This window comes from Gossypium arboreum, chromosome 10 (genome assembly GCF_025698485.1).
Source record: "Gossypium arboreum isolate Shixiya-1 chromosome 10, ASM2569848v2, whole genome shotgun sequence".
Lineage (NCBI taxonomy): Eukaryota > Viridiplantae > Streptophyta > Magnoliopsida > Malvales > Malvaceae > Gossypium > Gossypium arboreum.
This window is the reverse complement of record NC_069079.1, coordinates 125,321,267-125,346,955: the sequence shown is the minus strand read 5'-3', so window position 1 is coordinate 125,346,955 and position 25,689 is coordinate 125,321,267. Positions and strand designations below refer to the sequence as shown.

At 31.6% G+C, this 25,689-nt stretch overlaps 3 long non-coding RNA genes across 3 annotated transcripts; 1 reads left to right on the top strand and 2 right to left on the bottom strand.

Annotated features, from left to right (window-relative positions):
- Positions 1-6,045: 6,045 nt before the first annotated feature.
- LOC128282283 (uncharacterized) lies at positions 6,046-8,369 on the bottom strand. The gene is made up of 2 exons (XR_008272505.1): positions 8,251-8,369; positions 6,046-6,287 (listed from the first exon to the last, which is right to left on the bottom strand). It is a non-coding gene; the product is annotated as an uncharacterized LOC128282283 (long non-coding RNA).
- A 4,690-nt stretch (positions 8,370-13,059) lies between these two features.
- On the top strand, positions 13,060-15,230 carry LOC128282282 (uncharacterized). The gene is made up of 3 exons (XR_008272504.1): positions 13,060-13,190; positions 14,107-14,148; positions 15,030-15,230. It is a non-coding gene; the product is annotated as an uncharacterized LOC128282282 (long non-coding RNA).
- A 7,939-nt stretch (positions 15,231-23,169) lies between these two features.
- On the bottom strand, positions 23,170-24,192 carry LOC128282281 (uncharacterized). Its single transcript, XR_008272503.1, has 2 exons — positions 24,012-24,192; positions 23,170-23,726 (listed from the first exon to the last, which is right to left on the bottom strand). It is a non-coding gene; the product is annotated as an uncharacterized LOC128282281 (long non-coding RNA).
- Between the last annotated feature and the right edge of the window lie 1,497 nt (positions 24,193-25,689).

Here is a 25,689-nt window from a genome sequence, read left to right as displayed (position 1 = left end):
TTTGTAACCCACGGAAAGTTGGCAGTAGCTGAATCAAGCCTGACTTTAATTCAAAATCAGTATCCATAGTAGGATACGCGATGCATAGTGGCGGTTGTTCTGTCGGCGCTTCGGCCAGTTGCCGAATTGTCTGAGCCATAAGTTGAGGTGTTAAATTAGGGTTTTCGTCAACCCTAGTGTTCAGCACTTCTTCAGGGGAACCGACTTCTTCTTCTTTACTTTCTAACGTTTGAGTAGGGTTTTCGTTAACCCTAGACTCTACTTCGTCGTCGATTCTAATTTCTGGCGGTGGATTGCTTTGAGTTCCAACCACCACTGACTGCTTTTTCCTTAGTTTTGTTTCCTTTTGATTAGCTTTCGCAGTCTTTTCGATTTCTGAGTCGAACGCAAGAGTACCTAGAGCAGATCTGGTCATAGAAAACAAAGCAAAACAAGATTAGTATGTTGTCGGTCCCCGGCAACGGCGCCAATATTTGATGCGGTCGTTGAGATCACCAAAAATAACCTATTCCCTGTAAAATAATAAAAATAGAAAAAGAATAGTAAAGGGAAAGTAGGGTCGAATCCTCAGGGACCGGATTATACGAATGCTTGTTTCTCGAAATCCTGGGCAGAATTGTGCCAAGAAAACCTGCGTTCCTGGAAAAAATAAAAAAAAATAGATTTTAAGAATTGATTTTGGAAGCGAAAATAAAATTAAAACAGATTTTAAAGTTTACTGAAATTATGATTACGAAAATAATAAAAATAATAAAAAGAGTTTTAAGTGAAAAGAAATTCTTATGGGAAAGTTCCAGCCTCCAGTTGTCTCATTCCTCCTTGGGCTCAATCCTTGGCTTTTGGATAATCCTTCTCGACTCAAGTAAGCCAGTTATAGTGGAAGAGGACGCCTACGACCACCAGTTCCAAAGATTAGATTTACGATTTTTAGGGAACCTGACTCTAGCCAGTAATCTATGCTAGATCAACGCTTCTCAATGGCGAATCCCACGCCATTTTGTCTCATTGGCTCGCCAACCTCTGACGCAGTAAGTTAACGAACCGACTATGCAGTCCTTCCAAAACATAAAAAGTGGCCGTCTTTTGCATATCTTTGAAAAGCTTACTTCTTAAGGGCCATGGACGAAAGCGTCACCAGAAAAGTGAGAAACGATGAATACTTGGCGAGAAGGCTAAGTACGGATTCTAGGCCTCAAGAACCTTTTTTGGGGAAATATTAACAACTTTTGGCTAGAAGGGTTTTTTAGTGGCTCATGATAATTGTGGGAAAGAAAATAAATAAAAATATGGAAAAAGAAATTTTATTGAAAAGAAATATGAAAGAACAAAAGACTTTTGGGGGAGAGTGTTTACAGAAAAAGATCCTCCAAATAGAGTCACTTCACCCCCTATTTATAGTGCTAGGGGGATAGTCTAATTGAACTTAAATTCTAAAAAGATAAATATATTTAATTAAAGATAAACAAAGATAATTAAAATAAAATCCTAAATTTGAATAATCCTAATAATTATCTTAATATTAATTATCCTAATAGAATAAAAGAAAATAGAGTCTTCCAAAATAAAATCTCTTCTATTTGCTTTTAAGTCCTTGTGCCTTCCATGTTCGCACTTTTGGCACCATATTTGTCCCACGTTGCATATTGGCCCATTTAATCTCCAAATTGACGCTTTTTCCCTTGAATTTACTTTTCACCTCCAATTTAGTCCCTAAAAGATAAAAAGACATAAATAGCTCAAATTAGTAGGCTCAAGCTCAAAATAAACAAATGATTAATATATAAAAACACGTCATTTTAGAGTATTATCAGAGTACTTCTGCTCTTTGGCCAAACATAGGCGGATTGTACCACACGCCTGTCTATTGATCTTGGCCCACTCCTTGTCGTCCATTTTGTCAGGTTTTTCTTCAAGGGCTATAACTAGCTCTTGCTGACATAAGACATCCAGGATCTGCCATTGCCACATACCAAAATTATTGGTACCGTCAAATTTCTCTACTTCAAATTTTGCATTTGTCACAGTAGTCCTTGCTGATGACGATGCTGCTGCCATTTTTCTTCTCAATCCCAATTACCGTATACGTGAATAGTACTGTATACGTGAATAGTACCGTATACGTGAATAGTGCCATATATATGAATAGTACCATAAATGGTCTTATTTCTCAAGTACGAATCTGGCTCTGATACCAATTGTTGCGCGAAAGCGTGTGAAAGAGTAAAATTATTGTACTAAAAAATCACACTAAGTTCAATTCCCAGGAAAGAGAGGTGGATCACGAGGATCACATAAGTACCAAGTTTTTCCTAGCCAGAATATCCCTCTATCGTAATTTAATAGCACAATAAATCACTACAATCACACTTACAAAATATGAACAATAAATAGTAAAGAACACCAGAATTTTAACGAGGTTCAGCAAATCTTGCTTTCGTCCTCGGGCACTACCAAATATATTTCACTCGAAAGTACAAGTGAAACTTTACAAATAGGGAGAGAGAACAATGCCTTAAGTAGAGAATGGCAAATGTGGGATGATTAGAATGAGCAAAGGTTAGGCCTATTTATAGTTGAGGTTCAAGGGCCACCTTGCAAAGTCCCTATACAATTAGAGACCTAAAATTTCTATTATTCCATACCTAACACTAAAAAAATATTTGGTGCCCATAACTTTTACCTTTCCAAGGTATGGGTAGGTATGGGAAAGGTATGAGCAAGGTATGGGCAAAGAATGGGTATATTCTAATAGATATAACTAAAAAAATAACTTATAATAAACTTAAATTTGACAAAATAAATTAACAGAATCAACAGTTGGATTTAATTTTGAAATCTAAAGAGTAAACCAACTAAATAGACAATATATGTGATTCACAACATTATCCGAGTATTAAGTACATCCATATCAAAATGAAGGGAGATTTGTTGGTGAATTAGGGAAATATATAATATATGTGTTCAATTTTACATATACAAATTATTAACAAAACTATTCACATAACATCATTTTACATTTATTTATTATATGTAAAAATAATTATATCTATTTGATATTAAAATAATTGATGTATTGATTAAGTTTATCATACAAAAGTATATTTATTTTTTCTTATTTTGCTTTAATTTTTTTCAAATATATATGGTTTCAAATTTATATGTTTTAACGTAAAATTAGTTGTCTTGTAATACGATTTTAATTTGGCATGTTTAATTTTTAAATTTAACTCGAATAATTTCACTTGATTTAAATTGAATTCATTTCACTCGCTCAATTTAAAAAAATCAAATTAATTTAGGATGATAAAATATGACTCATCAACTCTCACCCTTAGTTGAAAGAACCCCTATATATCAAATAATAATCCTCATAACTTCCCTTTGCTAAGAATAATTATTTGATACACATATAATAGAACTTCTGAACTCCACATCGGGATTAAGAGATTGACAAATGTATTTAACTAATATTTAAAAATAACAAAAATAAAAATAAAACACATTATGGTCTCTAAAATTACTAAAAAAATGAAAAAATTCTATTTTTTTGTATAATTCTGAACTTTCCTTAAAAACCTAAAATTTAAGATTTTCTTAAACTATATTTTTGAATTAAAAAATTAAAATTATTAAATATGTATTTCAAAATTATTAAAAGAGATAAATATCAAAACTATACATAAACATTGCTCGGATTTGCAAATCAATACACGAACTTTGATTTGGTGTCATTATACACATAAAACTTTGATCGTGGTTTAAATGTATACATGAAATTTTAATTTTAACTCAATCATTCACGTTTAAAGAAATAAAACATCGATTTATTCAGAAAAGAGAGTGTCACCTTCTCTAAAATACTTATGTATTAATTTGGAAAATCAAAACAACATGATTTCAATAGATTCAAGTACGCTTTCACATTTAGTGTTGTTCTTAATTTATTCTATTATTTAACATAATAAATCCTGATTTATTAATATTTATATATCATATTTCTGGTTATAACACATTACACATGGGACTAAAATTTTATGTGATTTTCAGATTTATTCTTTATTAAAATTATAAGACAATATATTTCAAAATCTTATCAATATTAACAAAATATATTTTTAATTAAAATTAAATAAAGTTCATTTATTAACAAAACATAATTTTGATATTTATTTTCTTTTCTTGATATCAAGGTGGCTTTCCTCGTTCACACCACGGGGTGCCAGTTTGTTTAAACTTTTGAATATGAAGTATGAACATATCAAAGGCAGAATCCAATTAGTACAGAATGATTAAAAACTGAAATCCATGGAAGAAGCAATTCTTTTAACCTTCACCACTACCAAGAATTGCCTGCCTTTTCTTACTTTATATTGTTTCCTTGTCCACCGTCATTGACAGACCATACCAGTCTTTAATTTTCGAATGAATCGCTTTCGATGGTTAAACCCTTCCAATTTTTCTCCTGCTATTGTCAATTGGCCCCTTCCTCACAGCTGCTCGTACAGGAAAGGCGAGTGAATTTTATAGATTAATCTACTGAGATGGAAATGTTTTTAGGCCGCATTGATGACACTTCATTACACTTAGCTACTGCATTGGGTTCGCCAATGGAAATTATGAACTAAAACCCGTCATTCGGCTGAGAAACTAAAATCAGTAAATTGGATGTTCTCTAAATCTTGATTCAAATGCTTAAAAAGTAAGATTACCAAAAATGACGAAGATAGCAGCACTGCACTGCACATATCTGCCATCTATAATCAACACCGGCGTTGAAACCTTTTTTTAAATGCGAAGGGTATTTTGAAAACGGGAGTCGGCACCAATCTTTTAAAGTGTGATTGGATCACCTTATAAAACATTTTGGTCAACGAAATTATGAGAAAACGGGCTCGGGAGTCGGTTACGTACGAGGAAGGGTTAGCACCCTCGCAACGTTCAAAATTGTTACCAAATTGAATAGTTTTGTCTTAATGTCAAAAGCTTGAAAGAATTTAGCAATAAGATCTCTTTTAAAACCGTAATAATTTGAGTTGAAAATCGAAATTCTTTCGTCCCAAAAGAATGCGAACATCACATCTAACGTGATTGGACACGATATTATTAAACTTTCATAACTAGAAATCATCTCGTAATTTGCAAAATCTATTAAAAAGGATACTTTAGATATTTAGACAAACGAAAAATCGCAACCCAGCATGTTAGGGCACTATTTCCCGAATTCATAAATACAAAAGACATTGCCTTGTTTTTAAGATTCCTTTGGATTAAATGAAATACAAAATTTAAAAAAACGATGATGCATTTAACCTATTACAAAAAATCAATATTAGATTAATTAAATTACATACTTTAACATTTCATGCAAATATAATGTAGAAAATGGTAAATCGACATAAATCACACAATATACTTTAACATTTCATGCATATATAATCACAAATAACATGAATATTCACATTATCATTTCATGCAAAAATACAAGATGGCAAAATAATGAATATATCAATACAAATTAAACATATTGAATAATATTTCATGCGAATATATTCTTAAAATAACAACATAAAATGATCAATTTTTATGCGAATATATAACAATAAATAAATAACATAAAAATAACAAATAATTTATGAGATAAAATTAACATATTAAAACAATACCAAAGTGTAGCACCCCAAACCCGGCCCAGAAGTTATGGCCGGATCCGGCATGCCACATCAAAAACGTAAAAAAAAAAAATTCCATTCTAAGTCTAGAAAATCGTACTTGATGTTCAAAAGATTAATTCATTAAGGGTTAAAGTGAATGGAAGTGTGCACTGTAGGAAACCGGAAAAGAGGTGGTGAGTCCATCGGATTGCTAAGTACCAACCTCCTTCGGATCCAATCCTAGACATGCATACCGCCATTGCCACACCTTAACGTCATGGATATTTCTAGGAAACCGATTCGATTAAGTCATTTTTAGGAAAAGTGATTAATTTTGGAAAATACTTTCATTGCGGAAGCTTTGCTTCTTGTCGTGTTATTTTGAAATCAACTGTTGTTTTTGAAAACGCGCCCTAAAGCTATCTAATTTCAACAGTTAAAATAAGTATTACCTATCTTAGTAATACATATTAAAAACCATCAAAAATAAATAAGCGGCCTTATTACATTTAAAAGCCCAAAACCTTAAACGTAATTAAAAGGATGTCCAGTTCACCAAAAGAAAATCAAACTTTCAGAACGGGTGGCCACTCCAAATTCCCTCATAGCTCCAAGCCCACTATGGTTGGGGATTTCCTGCGTGGATGAAAATAAAAGGGGTGAGTTTGGGGAAACTCAGTGTGTAAGGAAAACCCATTGAAAGTCCAAGTCACTCAAGCCCATTGGGCCTAAGCCCATTCAGTAACAGTGGTCTTGGGCGAGCCCTTTTGATTACAATAAACGGGCCTTAGCCCTTATTCAGATAATGATGATGGCCCATAGGCCCATTTCAAAATACATGCAACATCAATAACATATGCAAGCCCATTTGGGTAACAGTGGTACTGGGCCAGAGCCCTTTTCAGATTACAATAAACTGGGTCTTAGCCCCTTATTCAGATAACAGTATGGCCCATAGGCCCATTTCAAAATACATGCAACATCAATAACATATGCAAGCCCATTTGGGAGACTACTCAACCCACCAACCACTACACTCCACCCTACCACCATACACTCCATGTGGGAATAGCTCAACCCACCCAACCCAACACTCCACGATTCTTGACCTTTTTGCTCATTATCGATAAATTGAGGCAAAGCCTCCAAGATCGTGGACAAGCCACTTTCAGTACTTCCTCCGTCAATATCCCAGTCCCATGCATCGATAATAACAACATGGCATGCATAAATAACAACAATCAAACATGCATTTAGGTCAATTTAACCCTAGGGGTATTTGGTAATTTATCTACTAGGGTAAAGCGTAAATTTTCCACTTTTAAAGGTATTTCAGTAATTTATCTATTTTAGGGTTTTTCATGCATATTCCTACTTTTCACGTACTAACGTAATCACGCATCGAGGGTTCTTACCGAATTGGGCCGTTGACCCATCATTCCAATTTTGGCCCATTAAGCCCAAAAATATCGAGGCATAGAAATCATGCACTTTGCAGTCAAACATTGCAACTTACCAAAAACATTAATCGATTTACCTCACGAGCATTCAGACACTCGCAAATCTACAAAATACCGCTTTTGGCATTTCGCATTTCGCTTTTGCCGATCTAGACTAAGAAAGAGGGTGTTAGTTACACACTGTTTGCGACGATATCTTGTGAGATCCACACACGAACCGCCTACAATTGGATTACTAAAACGTTAATCTAACTATTCAAATACAAACTACGATTAACCCCTTACAATATTCGCCAACCACACCTACAGATCATAGTAAGCTTATAAGAAATCAATAAGCAACTCATTAACAAATTTTTGTCAATGTTTACCACATAATCATAATTTCACTGCAAGCTGTCTTCCTGAGCAACAGTCACTAAATTATTTATAACTGGAGCTACGAAACTCCAAATCAAGTTCCGTTAATTTTCCTTGAAAATAGACTCATATATCTTCTATCCATAAAATTTTCAGAATTTTTGGTTTAGCCAATCAATACCAGATTTTTCTCAAAGTTTCCCATGTTTCACTGTTTGACTAATCTGACCACACTTCATTACTGAATCAAATTTCTCATTGTACAGAATTCAAAATATGTTCTCGTTTATTCCATTTGAAACTAGACTCATTAAGATTTAATTACATAATTTATTAAGCTTCTAATTCATCTCCCACAACTTATGGTGATTTTCCAAAGTCACGTTACTGCTGCTGTCCCAAGCAGATTTATTACCAAATCACTCTTTCATACACCTATCTTGCATGCATGTTATTTAAACATGTATATCACCAATCAATCATCACATATCTATGATTTTTACTTAAGCATAATCTCCATTTCATCATTTTAAAGCACAACATGTTAGCCGATTTTTCCCTTTAGCATCTAAGGCACATGCATGCTCATTTGTTTGGCTCAACTTCACCTATCTTCCATTTTTCATCAAAAGAACATGAAACAACAACCATTTCCTTCATTTTAATTCATGACTAAATGCTCACAACACAACTAAAAATCAAAATATGCTTCAAGAGTTAAGATAGAATCAAGAAGAACTCATGAACATCAAGATAGAAGCAAACTACCATGAACTTACCTTCAATTTTCTTCCCCAAGTGACCGAACATTTAAGAGCTTTCTCCTCTCCTTTCTCTTCTCTAACTTTAGGCTAGGATGAACAAAGATGGACAAAACTTTGTTCTTTTCACCCCTTTTCTTTTAATAAAACTTCATATTTCATCCATTTAATTTTTAATACAAAAGACATGAATTTCTTATCATGAAACATTTACCTAAACCATTATCATGAAACATTTACCTAACCCATTATCATGGAATATTTACCTAATCCATTATCATAGAACATTTACCTAACCCATTATCAATTTGTATCAATTTGTACCATAAATTATGGATATCAAGTACTCATATTGTCTACAACAACATGATGGCTAGCCACTTCATGTAAAATGGGAGGTTTGTCATGCAAATCCTCCTATTTTGCACTCCTATTTATTTGGCCACCTCAATTTAGCCTATAGCATTTTCAAACATTTTCACATAAGTCCTATTTCATAATTTCACTCCCTTTTTCTTATGGAACAAAATTAACTAAAATTACCGGTTCTATCTTAAGCTTGGGCCTTCTAGAGGCCCACAAACATAATTAAACCTATGCCAACATTCACGAATTCCCAAAAATTGGGCGTTACACAAAGAAATAAAAAGATATATAAAAAGGACAAACAAATTTTTAAAAATTGAAAAAAAATAAACGATATAAAAATATTTAAAGTAATATATAAACAATAAAAGAGAAATTTTTTAAAATATATTAGATGATATCATAATTCCATATACATTTATATAAATAATACTATATTAAATAGGTGCAAAATTTTATAAATTTTTTTGGAATTTTACATAATATGATATATATATTATTTAATAATAATTGTAAATTTTTTAAAAAAATTTACACAATTAATAAATAATAAAAGAATATATAATTTATAATAAAATAAAAAATGTAAGGAATAATATACGTAGTAAAATATATAATATAATAAAATTTATAAATAAAATGTATAATAATATAAATAATATAATGAATAATTATATAAATAAATAAAAATAAGATATATACTATTTTTATATATAACTAATATTTATAAAATAAATAATATACATAGTATTTAAAATAAATTAAATATATAAAAAGGATTAAAATCGAATTTTAATTAAAAATTTTGGGTTAATTACAAATAAATAAAAAATTTTGGGCTTAATTGAAATGCACATTAAAAACTGAGGGACTCACTGGGCAATTAGCCCTAATTCCCCAAAACGACGTCATTCTTCAGAATAGATTTTAATGGTCATTAGGACTAAATTGAACTAAATATAAAGGTTAGGGCCAATTTAAAATAAAAATAAAACGAAATTATAAACAATAAAAAAGCGGGAGGATCAATTGGGCAATTAGCCCTTTAAACAAAAACGTGCGGATCCTACCCCGATCTCGGGTCAACGCGCGGATCCTAAATTTTGAAACGACACCGTTTTGGTCACTAAACGGTCATTCCAAAACGACGTCGTATGGGTTATTTATAAATATAAAAAAAAACTTGAAACTTCATTTTAGCTTTAGATTTAAAAAAAATTTGCTCTGGAAAAGAAGAGAGAAGAATCCCTCCGAGCTCCGACCTCCGTCGGACCAAGCTCCGGTCCTCGGGCCCGCGCTCCCACGCGCCGCCGTCGACCTCGTCGATCACAGTGGCTGGAAGTTGAAAAGCTTCCATTTTTTAGCGTGAGTTCAATCGGTAAATCTCCTTTCTCTTATTTTAGTGACATTTGTATATATTCACAACAAAAAAAAAAAACAAGAGATAGAATAAAAGTAAATCACCCCTGTTTCCTGATTGTTATCGTATATATTTTTGTAAAAAAAAAACCTCAGTATTCTTGATAAACTGCTGTATTTTATTGTATATGTGCCTAAAAAACCCCTTTACATCATTTTGATTCAGGCTTTTATAGCCACTGAAAACAATATTTTACATGTTTGATTTTACTCCCTGCCATATTTGTATTGCCTCTGTTGTTCTTCTTTCCTTTTTTGCAGGTACCAGCGTGAAATCCGGCGACGATGGGGTGTTGATTCGTGTGCAGATTACAGTAGTCACAGCGGCAATGGAGGCGTTGATGAGGGGTCATTGAAATGCCGCAAGACGAAAGGGGTGTGACATTTGGAGTTTGCGGCTCGAAGCTTCTGGAAACCCTAGGGTTTTCTGTTTCAGTTTAGGGTTTAGGCCTTATTGGGCTTTACTGATTTGAGTTTAGTTGTTGGGTTTTAGGTATTTGGGCTAAGGGTTTTGGGCTTTGTAAATGGACTTTATTATTTAATGAATTTTTGTTTTTGTTTTCTTTTTATTTATTTATTTTACGGGCTCGGGCAATTTTGGGCCATTACAACCGGTTTAGATCATCCACTTCTATAAATGTACAAACTTTAGATCATTATTAATCAACACCAACCAAATTACATAGTTTACAACTAAAGAACCTTGAATAAATGTTCAAACTTTCCCTACCTAATATATTGGACTCAGTTTTTCTTTACATTTTCATACTTATTGTAGGCCTTCCTAATCTAAAAGAAAAACGAATCATAATTTTTTGGGCCACATACATTGTGTGCACAAGATCTGAAGCTTGAATTACCCTTGTACCTTTTTTAATAAAAGATTACTTGGTAATCTTACTTTTTAAGTAAGATTTACATTGTTAGAGAAAAACTTCTCTAAGTATACTTAAGATGTCATCTTTCACAAGTTAGTGGTTTTTTCTTACTTAATACAGCCAAGTCTCAAATATTAAAAGTACATCTCATTAGAGTGAAAAGTTTTAAGTTCCTTATTCGTAATTTCAATTTCTATCATTGTGTACATCTTTCATTTGATAAAATTGTTAGGAGTCAACCCTATTAAGCAACGAGCAAGAAAAATAGTAGAAGAAATTGAGAAATTGAACACACAAATTTAACGTGGAAAAACTCCTCCAAAGAGGATAAAAAAACCACAGGTAAAGATAAATTTACTATAATGGCAAAAAAACCGAAGATTATAAAAGATGGAGATAAAACTAAACCCCGAAAACCCGAAAACAAAAAACCCTCAAAACATAAACACAAAATTCTCTAAATGTGTTATGAGTTCTAATCTCTAATGGGTGTGTCTTTCTAAGGTTGTAAAAGAGCCTATTTATAGGCTAAATTAGCAAGTCAAATAAACTATGCTAATAAATGTGAAATATATTATACTAATAAATACTAAATCTCCTAGAAAGAAAATATATTTTTATTTAACTTGACTTGTAAGCAATCTCTTAGAATTTGGGTCATACAACTCTAATAATCTCCACATTGACACGAATTCTTTCAACGCCATCTTTGTCAAAGCTTGCCACGGGCCTATCTTGAACTATGTAGGGAATTAACTGAGTCGAATCTGTGCTTAGAAGCTAGAAGACTTCTAGCCTTTGACTTGTGCACTGCTAAATCAAAACTAAACCGGGTCTGATTTTCATGAACACAATGCCCTAACTTTTCAAAACCTGCATCCAAAGAGAACCTCTTTTCAACGAAACGGTCATACATTTTTCCCTCCTATGACCAAGTTGCCTCCGCTCCAAACGAGTTGACTTTGACTCCGTAACGGACGAGGGACATTCGATTTCATCGGTCACTGTAGATCCTTCCAAAATATAAAGACTTCCGGTTCTTTTACCTTTTAACAAAACGAGAGCTCTACGAGATACTTTAATACCGCTTGAATCGATGTTGATTCTGCATCCTTTCAAGTCTAAAATACTTAAGGAGATAAGATTATTTTGTAAATCAGGTAAATACCTGACATCTGAGAGTGTCATAATCGTCTCATCGTGTATCCTAATTTTAACAGTACCAATACCAATTATCTTACTAGATGAATCGTTTCCCATGCGCACAAATCCACCTTCAACCGAACTGTATGTGGAGAACCATTCTCTATTAGGACACATGTGGAAAGAATATCCCGAATCTAGGATCCATTCGGATGTGAGATTAGAGTTTTCGCTCGTTGACACTAACAAGAAATCATCACAGTTTTCATCGACCAAATTAGTGCCAACTACATCTTCCTCGTTACTCTTAGCAGCTCTTTTATTTCGCAGTTTATAACAATCTGCTTTGACGTGACCTAACTTTTTACAATAGCGGCACCTCTTGACACGTTTCTTTGATGCTAACTAAACGGAAGCTTGCCTATCTGCCTTGCTATCCAAATGAAGCTCATTGTTGAGTTTGTCTCTACTCAACAAATGACCCTTCACATCTTCGAACGAGAGTTTGTCTCTGCCATAAATCAGAGTTTCTGTAACGCCCCAATTTTCGAAATTCTGTGAATGTTGGCATAAGTTTAATTATGTTAGTGGGCCTCTAGAAAGCCAAGCTTAAGATAGAACCCGACAATTTTAGTTAATTTTTGTTCCATAAGAAAAAGGGGGTGAAATTATGAAATAGAACCTATGTGAAAATGTTTGAAAATGCTATAGGCTAAATTGAAGTGGCCAAATAAATAGGAGTGCAAAATTGGAGGATTTGCATAACAAACCTCCCATTTTACATGAAGTGGCCAGCCATCATGTTGTTGTAGACAATATGAGCACTTGATATCCATAATTTATGGTACAAATTGATACAAATTGATAATGGGTTAGGTAAATGTTTCATGATAATGGATTAGGTAAATATTCCATGATAATGGGTTAGGTAAATGTTCCATGATAATGGTTTAGGTAAATGTTCCATGATGGGAATTTCATGTCTTTTGTATTAAAGAATTAAATGGATGAAATATGAAATTTTATTAAAAGAAAAAGGGGTGAAAAAAACAAAGTTTTGTCTATCTTTGTTCATCATAGCCTAAAGTTAGAGAAGAGAAAGGAGAGGAGAAAGCTCTTGAATGTTCGGTCACTTGGGGAAGAAAATTGAAGGTAAGTTCATGGTAGTTTGCTTCTATCTTGATGTTCATGAGTTCTTCTTGATTCTACCTTAACTCTTGAAGCATATTTTGGTTTTTAGTTGTGTTGTGAGCATTTAGTCATGAATTAAAATGAAGGAAATGGTTGTTGTTTCATGTTCTTTTGATGAAAAATGGAAGATAGGTGAAGTTGAGCCAAACAAATGAGCAAGCATGTGCCTTAGATGCTAAGGGGAAAAATCGGCTAACATGTTGTGCTTTAAAATGATGAAATGGAGATTATACTTAAGCAAAATCATAGATATGTGATGATTGATTGGTGATATACATGTTTAACTAACAAGCATGCAAGTTAGGTGTGAAAGAGTGATTTGGTAATAAATCTGCTTGGGACAGTAGCAGTAACGTGACTTTGGAAAATCACCATAAATTGTAGGAGATGAGTTAGAAGCTGCATAAATTATGTAATTAAATCTTAATGAGTCTAGTTTCAAATGGAATAAACGAAAACATATTTTGAATTCTGTACAATGAGAAATTTGATTCGTAATGAAGAGTAGTCAGATTAGTCAAACAGTGAAACATGGGAAACTTTAAGAAAAATCTGGTATTGATTGGCCATACCAAAAATTCTGAAAATTTTATGGATAGAAGATATATGAGTCTATTTTCAGGGAAAATTAACGGCACTTGATTTGGAGTTTTGTAGCTCCAGTTATAAATAATTTAGTGACTATTGCTCAGGAAGACAGCTTGCAGTGAAATTATGATTATGTGGTAAACATTGACAAAAATTTGTTAATGAGTTGCTTATTGATTTCTTATAAGCTTACTATGATCTGTAGGTGTGGTTGGCCGAATATTGTAAGGGGTTAATACGTAGTTTGTATTTGAATAGTTAGATTAACGTGTTAGTAATCCAACTGTAGGCGGTTCGTGTGTGGATCTCGTCAGCATATCGTCGCAAACAGGTGTGTAACTAACACCCTCTTTCTTAGTCTGGATCGGCAAAAGTCGAAAAGCCGAAATGCCGAAAACCGTATTTTGTAGATTTGCGAGTGTGCGAATGCTCGTGAGGTAAATCGATTAATGTTTTTGGTAAGCTGCAAAATTTGGACTGCAAAGTGCATGATTTCTGTGCCCTCGATATTTTTGGGCTTAATGGGCCAAAATTGGAATGATGGGCCAAACGGCCCAATTCGTAAGAACCCTCGATGACGTGATTCGTTAGTACGTGAAAAGTAGGAATATGCATGAAAAACCCTAAAATAGATAAATTACTGAAATACCTTTAAAAGTAGAAAATTTACGCTTTTACCCCTAGGAGATAAATTACCAAATACCCATAGGGTTAAATTGACCTAAATGCATGTTTGATGTTGTTAATTCATCTGCATGCCATGTTGTTATTATCGATGCATGGGACTGAGATATTGACAGAGGAAGTACTGAAAGTGGCTTGTCCACGTATTGGAGGCTTTGCCTCAATTTATCGTTAATCGAGCAAAGCAAAGGTGCAACTGTGGAGTGTTAATGGGTGGGTTGAGCTATTCCCACATGGAGTGTATGGTTGGTACGGTGGAGTGTAGTGGTTGGTGGGTTGAGTAGTCTCCCAAATGGGCTTGCATATGTTTACTGATGTTGCATGTATTTTGAAATGGGCCTATGGGCCATACTGTTATCTGAATAAAGGGCTAAGGCCCAGTTTATTGTAATCTGAAAAGGGCTCTGGCCCAGTACCACTGTTACCTGAATGGGCTTAGGCCCAATGGGCTTGAGCTGACTTGGGCTTTGAATGGGTTTTCCTTACACACTAAGTTTCCCCAAACTCACCCCTTCTTTAACCTTGTAGGTGAGCCTTGATGTGGGTGACTTGGAGCCGGAGGGGATTCAGAGTGGCCATGGTGAATACTTTTGGGTTTGAAAAAGAAACTGGTTTTCTTAAGTTATTTTTAATTGCTATTTAATTTTTGGGTTGTAATAAGGCTATTTTAACTTTATTTTCTTCTTTGATTTTTCTGGGATTATATTATTAAAAACAACTTTAAATTGATGGATACTAATTCAAATGGGCTAGACTTAGGGCGTGATTTCAAAACGATAATTGTTTTTTTTTTAAAATAACACGACGTCATGAATATTCGATTTACCAAAGATAATCACTCAAAGAAATTTCAACTTGTTATAACCAAGTGTGGCAATGGATGTGGGCATGTCTAGGATTGGATCCAATCGGAGAGCTTGGTACTTAAGCAGCCTTCATGGCTCACCTCCTCTGTTATGGATACCTACCTGGTGCCCAACTTCCATTCACTTGGTTAGTTTGACAAAAGTCGGCTTTTTAAAACACTAAAAAGGGAACACGGGTTTTTGACTTCAAAGTGGCACATCGGATTCGGCCTTAACGACTGGGCCGGGTTTGGGGTGCTACAGTTTCCCTGAAAGACTTGTATGAATGGTGTAAAGAGCACAATAATAGCATAGCTTGATCTTCATCATCAATATGAACCTCAACGTTCTTTAAATTATTTAAAAGAGTAATGAATTGACTAATGTGATCTCTAAGAAGCTCACATTCGTTTATGCGAAACGTAAATACACATTGTTTCAACACTAAATAGTTAGCCAGAGACTTAGTCGCATAAAGAGTTTCTAACCTTTTCCACAAGGCGGATGAGGTCTTCTCCATCAATACCTCCTGCAATACCGTATTCGCGGGGCACAACTAGATTGTAGACAAGGCCTTTTCATCAAGCTCTTCTCATTCTGTTTGATTTAGATTCTCAGTCTTTTTCTCGGTAACTACCTTTTTCAAGCCGGTTTGAACTAGAATTGTCATCATTCGAACTTACCATAGATTGAAATTTGTCTCACCATCGAACTTCTCAATTTCAAACTTTGTTGCTGCCATCTCTGAACGGGCTGATATATGAAAATTGAACTAGCTCTTATACCACTTGTTAGGAATCAATCCGGTTAAGCAACGAGCAAGAAAAATAGCAGAAGAAATTGAGAAATTGAACACACAAATTTAACGTGGAAAAACTCCTCCAAAGAGGATAAAAAAACCACGGGCAAAGATAATTTTACTATAATGTCAAAACAACGAAGAGTACAAAAGATGGAGATAAAACTAAATCCCGAAAACCTGAAAACAAAGAACCCTCAAAACGTAAACACAAAATTCTCTAAATATGTTATGAGTTCTAATCTCTAATGGGTGTTTCTTTCTAAGGTTGTAAAAGAGCCTATTTATAGCCTAAATTAGCAAGTCAAATAAACTATGCTAATAAATGTTAAATATATTATACTAATAAATACTAAATCTTCTAGAAAGAAAATATATTTTTGTTTAACTTGACTTGCAAGTAATGTTTTAGAATTTGGATCACACAACTCTAACAAAAATAGGGATTGTTTTCCATCAATCCTTTATAGATAAGTGAACAATTTCTAAAAATTACAATATTATTATTAAAAGTCACAGTAAAACGTCATTAAATTAACAAGCAATTGAAACTAAATTTCTTTTTAAATTAGAAATATCGAAAGTATCTTTGAAAATAATCTTTGTTAAAATTATCAAGACAAGAATGTACACCTCTCACTGCTTCAACTGCAACACTTGTACAACCCCGATGTGCAATGAGAGACAAAATGCTATATGTATATATATATATGTGGGATTGTATAATATATAATACATATTACATACATATAATATATACATATTACGTACATATAATATTATATGCAGTTGCATGGGTGCGGTGTAGAGGTGTGCATGGGCCGAGCCGGGTGGCCCGCCCGAAAAATAGGAGGGTTTAGGTAAAAATATAGGCCCGAAATATGGGTTTGGGCACAAAAATGAGGCCCGTTTAGAAAATGGGCCGGGCTCGGGTAAAATTTTTTTGGCCCGGGCCCGGCCCGGCCCGGCCCGAATTATATAATAAATATATTTTTTATTTTTAATTATATTTATATTTTAATTTTAATTTTAATATAATCAATTTTTATTATATATTTTCAATTTGTGTATTGTTTTAAGAATTGTTTTAATATATTTTTTATTTGTTTCTTGTTTTAATATTTGTTTTAAATGTATTTGATTATTTAATATATTTTAAATTTTTTTATTTAATAAAATAAGTTAAAAAAATTTAATATGGGCCGGGCCGGGTCGGGCTCGGACTTAACAATTTTATTTTGGGCCGGGCTTGGGCAAATTTTTAAGCCCATATTTCGGGCCGGGCCGGGCCTGGGCCTAGAAAATGGGCCTGAAATTTTTTGTGGGCCCGGCTCGAACCCGGCCCGGCCCGGCCCATTCACACCTCTAGTGCGGTGGGGAGAAAGGAAGTTAAAAAGGAGTTCCTTTTTGAGTTTAAAAAAAAAAATACAAGGGCTTTGGGGTGAGAACCTTTAAACAAGGAAAAAGCTGGAGACAATTCTCTCCAACAAGGAACGGGCCGGATTAGAACCTCCATTTTCCCATCAACAATTTCACTACCTTCTTCCTTTAAACTAAACCATCAAGTCTTTGATCTGTGTGGCAGTGCAGCAGTGTTCAAGTTCTCAAATTTAGTGTCTATGCTTCCATATCTGTAACCACTCACAACATCACAATTCTTGGCTCTTCGGTATAGTTCTCTTTTGCAACTCTTTTTTTTTTTTTTTCTCTTGATGTTGTTGAGATATGTGAGTGATGTTTTTGAAGATATTCTAAAGCCTTAATATTATAGTGAGATTCCATGTCCCTTCAAATTTGAAGTATCTTCATATAGCCCAAGTGTCTCTATTTTGTAAATTTTTTGTTCTAATTATATCTCCACTCCATGCCTTTTTTACATTGCTAATTTCTTGTTATATAATAACTGTCATGACATACACCATAAAAAAGTCCTAAATATATTTGCAGATAAATATTTTTTTCTGAAATATAGTTGAATTTCGTGATGTTGATACAAGTGCGTTTGACGTGTTATTTATTTGGACCTATCAAGTTTGCACGCATTTAATTCTAATGTTGCCCATATTCATTAAATTAAAATTTTATGTTTTCTAAAATACCATCAAACTAATTTTGTTCAAAAATGGTTTTAACAGGTTATTTATAAGTTAAATTGTTAACAGATGTTGATGTTTTTAGTTCTAAATATTTACATATTTTATCAATTTAATTATAATTTTAAAAATATAATAAATTTAATCTTATTATTTATATATTCTATTAATTCAATTTAGATTATAAAAATTTAAAAAATATTTTTAAATATATAAATTATAAAAGTAAATAAAATTATAAAATTATCATTTATAGAGTTAAAATTTCTCCTATAAATCAAATAATAGTCATTCCTTTTGCTTTTTCACTTTTCATTTATAATGATGAAAGTTATTTTTCTTTCTTTTGTCAATTTATTCACATATGACATCTCTGAGACCTTTATTTAATAGCCTGATTGGTTTAATGAATTTCTCTAATCAACAAAATAGATGCGATTAATTCATTGAGTGTTAGTTCAGTTGGTATGCATTTATACTCTTATTTAAAGGTTAAGGTCGAAGAAGAATTATGAGTATTTTTACATATTCTATAAAAGGGTAGAAATGCTTTAAGTTTACCTTTTATTTTTACTAATAATCTATAGCAAAAGAGATTAAATTGACGTTTTATTTGTAACGAATTAGAAAAAAAAGGGGTAAATTTATTTTTTTCATCACAATTGTGTTTGTTGAGGCCCAATATTGGCCCGAAATAAACCTAACTACCTACCCAAAACCAAAACCCATTAACCCAAACCCAATTTCAGCCTAACCCTAGCCCAATACTTATCAGAAAAAAAAAAAAAAAAAGAGAAAAACCCTAAAAACTAGCTAGCCGCCACCCTAGGGCCAACTACCCTCTGCCACCACCTGCTCCACCGCCCTGCAGCACATCCACTTGCTCCACCGCCCTGCAGCACCTCCACTTGCTCCACTTGCACCTCAAAAGCCAAAAAGAAAAAAAGACAGCAAAATATTTATAATAAATTTTGTAAATGGCTTTAAAGCCAGGGAAAGAACCGAATGTAAGGAGGATTTTTTTTTGTGGCATGAATACAAACATTCCATTTCAAAAGCAAAAACAAAAAACAGCAACTTTAGCAATATTATAGCACGAGAATAGCACCAAGTCAAGCAACCAAAACACCAATATCATAATCAAAGGCCTAAGGTGATTTTAGTTTTTATATTTGTTTTATTTTCGAATCTATTAACTTGCATAAACTTATATATATTATAAATACAAAAAAATTATATATTAAAAATAAAAAATAATACCTTTTTGAAATTTTTGGCCACCGTGCGCGGTGGCCGGTGACGGCGATGGCGGCGGGACGTGGTGGCAATCGGTCGGGAATCCTCATCGGAGTAATGGCCTCTGCAGAGAACAAAGAGAAAGAAGGGATTTTTTTTTTAAAAAAGAGAAGAAATGAACTTTTTTTTAAAAAAAATTGGGTTTATATAGGTCACCAAAACGACGTCGTTTTTGGATTGGCCTTAAACGCCCAAAACGATGTCGTTTTGAGATGACCCGACCCGATCCGACCTGCTCCAACTTCATGATCTGCGTGTTTTCATTGGAGAGGCTATTTGCGCATTTAGCCCCTCCGCTTTTTTATTACCTTACAATTAAATCATTTTTTATTTTTAATTTGGCCCCAAAATTTGTCGCTATTTTCAAATTAGTCCCCGTTGATTTGCTGCGTTTTGATGGAAAGAAATAATTACTGTTTCGGTCCCCCTATGTTTTGCGCGCGTTCAAATAAACCCATTCCTTTTGTTTTATTTCGAATTCGCCTCAAAATTTCCATTTTCAATTCAATTTCGTCCCTTTTTTTTTTTTTACTTTTTCTCATTATTCTATGTTAATTTTTAATGTTATTCATACTATTATATTTTATTACTGTTATCATTATTATATTTTTATTTATTAGCATCCCATTATTATTATTTTTACTTAATACTTATATATATATTATATAGTATTATTAATAGTTTTAATATTATTATTTTTGTTAATGTATTTGTATGTCACATATGTATTCTTTTAATATATATATATATATATATATATATATATATTATACTCCATATTACATAAATATATATTAATATTATATTATGTATATATTTTTAAAGATTATATATATATATATATATATATATATATATATATTTCATATATTATGTATATATTTTAATATATTATGTATATATATTATGTACATACTTTTAATATTATCATGTATTCATTTTAATATATATGTATATATTTATGTAATATCATTAATAGTTGTTTTTAACATTATTATCATTTCTAATATATATGTGTATCGTATATATATATATATATATATTTTTTTTAATATTGTATTTTTATATATGTTACTTATATATTTTTATAATTATGTATATACTATTACTATTTATCTATTTATGTAGCATTATTAATGGTTGTTTTTACTATTATTATTATTCCTAGTATATATACTATGTATACATTTTAATACTATATTATATTTTTTATACCGTATTATGCACATGTTATTATTATGTCTATTTTTACCCTATTATATTTATTATTAATATTTGTATATATTTCATTATACGTGTATATATATACTTTATATATATAGTATTATTTTTATATATCATTATATTTATTATTTTCACTATTGTTGCTTATTATTTTATTTTAATATTACTATTTACATCATTATTATCATTACAATTTTTATTTCCTTATTTTATTACTATTGACATTAGTACTATTTTTATTAGTATTACTTTATTACTATTACTACTAATATCACTATTATTATTTTTTATTGCTATTATTATTATTTTATTTTTTACTATATTATTTTTTATTTTTACTACTATTACTATTATCATTACTATTATATTATTAGCATTTTTTATTATCCTTATTAACACATTTTTACCTTTTGGCAACATTATTATTATTTTTCTTTTACTATTTTATATATTACTTATTTATTTATCGGTTTAGTATTAAGTTTCCTTTTACTTATTCTTATTATTCTTATTTATCTTTATTTACATCGTTTTTTATTATTTTTACCTATTATTCTCTTCTTAAGTTACATAGCTTGTTTACTTCTTTCATTTTGTCATTTATACTACTCATTTATTATTATGCTTGTTAACATCATGATTCATTTCTTTTTGTTTTTACAAATTTACGTTATATCATCCTTTACCCAACAAAAATAATCCTTTCATAGAAGTAATATTCCGCATTTGGAAATTCGAGAATCATGCCCTAACTTACTGGGTTTTGACTTTTCTAATTTAATCTAAATAACGGAATATTCTTTTAAAAATCGCAATACGAGTTTTTAAAAAAATGCTTATTCTCGAGGATACGAGGTGTGGTGCCCTAACTTACCGGGTATGACATTTTGTTACCTCGAAATAAGATTTTTCACAAGTAAAGGCAATATTCGGTGTTTGGAAATTCGAGGAAACGTGTCCTAACTTACTGGGTTTTGATTTTTCTCGTTCACCCTAACTAACCGAATATCCCTTTTAAAAGAAGTTAAAATACACAGATTTTTAAGTAAAAGGCAAGCTCATTCTCAAAAGTTCGAGATGTCGTGTCCTAACTCACTAGATATGACATTTTGTTGCTTCGAGACGAGAAGGTCTTTAACATTCGAATGTTTTTTTAAATAGGGACCGTATTTCAAAGTCTTTCAAGTTTTCAATTTTCGACACTAAGATGCTAATTAATCAACTAGGTACCAATTCTGGGTGTATCGAGGGTGCTAATCCTTCCTCGTGCATAACCGACTCCCGAACTCATTTTCTAATTTTCGTAGACCAAAAATTATCATTTTAGTAAATCTTAACTTTTATTAAAATGATTAATTTAAGGTGATCCAATCACACCTCATCAAAAAGATTGGTGGCGACTCCCGTTTTTTCGTTTTTATTTTCAAAATCCAAGTCGATTCCCGTTTTTCAAAAAAATGGTTTCGACAGTGTTTATACTTTACATATTAGCCTTTTCAATAAATAATAATTTATGGTTTCTTTTCTTTTCTTCATATCAAGTTGGCTTTGTGGTTCAGACCAGGGGGTTCCATTTCCTTGAAACTTATGACTATGAACATATCAATGGCATAATTTCATTAGTATAAGACAAGAACTAAAATCAATGGAAAAAGCAATTTTTTTGTCTTCTCCTTTTGACTTTATATTGTTTCCTTGTTCAACCCTTCCAAAATTTCTCCTCTTATTGTCATTTGGTCCCTTCCTCACAGCTGCTCCTACAGGAAAGGCTAGTGAAATTGTATAGATTAAACTGTAAAGGGCAATTTATTTAATTAAATAAATATAAATAAGTTGATTATAAAGGGTAATTTATTTTTGATATTTTTTATATCCGTTTTACGATTTATATTTAAAATTTGTAATTGTCCCTCCAATAATATTATCTTCAATATTTGAACTTATATTTTTCCTTGAAAATGCACTGTGTTTTATCATTGCATTTAACGGTTATTGATTTTATATTAAAAATAATTATTTAAGACACTGAACATGAAAATTTTAACCTACAAGAGAAAATGGAATTTTGGCATGAGTCTTATTGATTTTAAATAAATAAGATATGTGACTTCGAATTGTCTTCAAGATGCATTACAAAAGAACAAAATACAATAAAATCACAGCTGGTTATGAGCCTCGTTCAACCACTACTTCACAAACAAATTCACCCTTTCAAGAGATGATTATGCTTAAACAAAAGTTTGTGCAGACCTGACCTAGCCCTTGATACCAAAAAAAAAAAAAAACAAAAGAATAAGACTCCTGTACAAGAGATGAAGGGAACTACCCCATCACCATCACTAATACAAACCCAAAACTTCATTACAGTTTCGGCATTTAGATTGGGCTAGAAACCATGCCAATGTAAACGATTAGTACGAGGAGGAAGAATTTTTTATTCATATTGTTTACCGACCTGACAAAATCAAAGATTAAGTAGCATAATGCAAGAACAACTAGAAACATTGAGAATACATTGTAATAACCTAAATTTGCCCGGGCCTTAAACAAATAAATAAAGGAATGTTTATTTATTTAAACAGTCCATGTACAGAGCCCAAATTACAATATAAGCCCACTAACCCGTTACACTCTTTGACCCAACTCGGTAAAACCCAAAGACCCGATTACATTTTTTTTAGCCCAACTGAATACTTAAAACTACCCAAAACTCGGTTATACCCAACCCACAAGTGGACGGCCCAAGTAGACCCAAAGTAGCGAAGCCCAGGAAGGCCCAAAATCTAAACTGGATTTGGAAACCCTAGGGTTTCCAGAAACTTCGTGCCGCAACCATCCCAAGCGTCTCGACCTTTCGACTCGTGCCGTTCTAGTGGTCCTCCATCATCGCCGTGACTCTAGTTCCGAATCGCGCCGTGATTGGCGCACGAATCAAAGCCAGAGTACTCGCCACCATTCTCGCGAACACCTGCAAAAAGAGAAAGAAAAGCAGTAGAAACGAAACAAACATGGAAAGAAATCGAAGATTTCTTTCCCCAAAATGTAATAGTTTGCAGAAGGGCTATAAAACCCTTTTCTAATATGTAAATGAGGACGGTTTTTTTGGATATAGATATACAGATTCAATAAAAAGTTTATTTTTACACACATATACAGAAAAGAGTATTACAGTTGATCGAGGTATACAAAGGTGAATATTTTATATATATATATATATATATTGTGAACAATAAAAAGGAAAAAGGAAATGTACCATTCTGATTCGCGTCGGAAAAAGGAAATTTTCCAGTTTCTGATCGCCGTATATGGCGGTGTAGACGAGGGCACGTGAGCGCGTACAAACCCCTGGACGGAGGCACGATGGCACTCCGGGAACTCACCCCAGGCCCTCGTTCAGAGGATTCTTCTTCGTTTTTTTTTGAAACAGAGTGCAAAAATGATTTTAAAGCTTAACACTTGGCTTATATAGCCCTAACGAAATGGTGCCGTTTTGGTTTAACTCAATAAGCATAAAACGGCATCGTTTCAAGGCTTAGGATCCGTGTGTTGACCCGATTACCCGGGGAGGATCCGCTTGTTTTTGGAAAATGGGTTAATTTCACAATTGGTCCTCCCGTGTTTTAATTTTTATAATTTAATTTTATTTATTTTTAATTTAACCCTAATACTTTAACTTTGATTCAATTTGGTCCTCACAGTAACTTTGTCGTTTTGGGATTAGGGCAAATAGCCCAGTGAGTCCCTCGGTTTTTATGCGTTTTCCAAATAAGCCCAAATATATATTTTTATTTTTAGCCCAATTTTTTAATTGTTTTTAATTTTAGTCCTCTTATACTTATAAATTTATTTATTTTAAATTTTATTATTTTATGTATATTATTATTTTATATTTTATATTATTATTAAATACTGAAATCCATTTATTTTATTATATATTATTATATTATTTTATATGGTATATGTATTATTTATATTTTATTAATTAAATATTTTTAAATATATGTATTATATATATTTTAAAATGTTAATTATGTATAAAAATAATAAAATTATTTTTATTTATGTATATTATAAATTTATTTATTTTAAATTTTATTATTTGATGTATATTATTATTTTATATTTTATATTATTATTAAATACTGGAAATCCATTTATTTTAATATATATTATTATATTATTTTATATGGTATATGTATTATTTATATTTTATTAATTAAATATTTTTAATATATGTATTATATTTTTTTAAATGATAATTATATAAATAACAAAATTATTTTTATTTATGTTATTATATTATATGTTTCCTATAAATTTTATATACATTATATTATATCATTTTATTTTATATTTTATCATATATTTATATCTTAATACATATCATCATGTACAGTTTTAAAATTTTATAAATTACTATTAAACATTATTTTTATATATATATTATTAAAATTTATTTATCACTAAAATATTTTATTATATATATATATATATATAAATATATTATACTACGTTTTAGTATTTATTAAACACTTTAAAATTTCCCTTATTTATTTATTGTGCCAAATATATGATTCTTTTTAAGTTTTATTTTCTTTATATAAGTTCATATGTTACTAGTGTATTTGTGTTAGTTATTTTAATATGTAAGTTCATTGCACGAGTTACTTGTTATCATTGATTTTATATGTTACATGAAAATTATTTATTTATGTAAGTCATATTGTCATGAAATATGATTATATATTTTATCCTCATTGTTTATTATGTCGTATTCTTGCATGAAATAATAATGTGTTTATTAATATTATTCGTGATTATATATGTATGAAATATCAAAATATTATGTGACGTATGTCGTAATTATCATTTATTACATTATATTTGTATGAAATACTAAAATACGTAGCTTTATTAATTCAATGTTGACC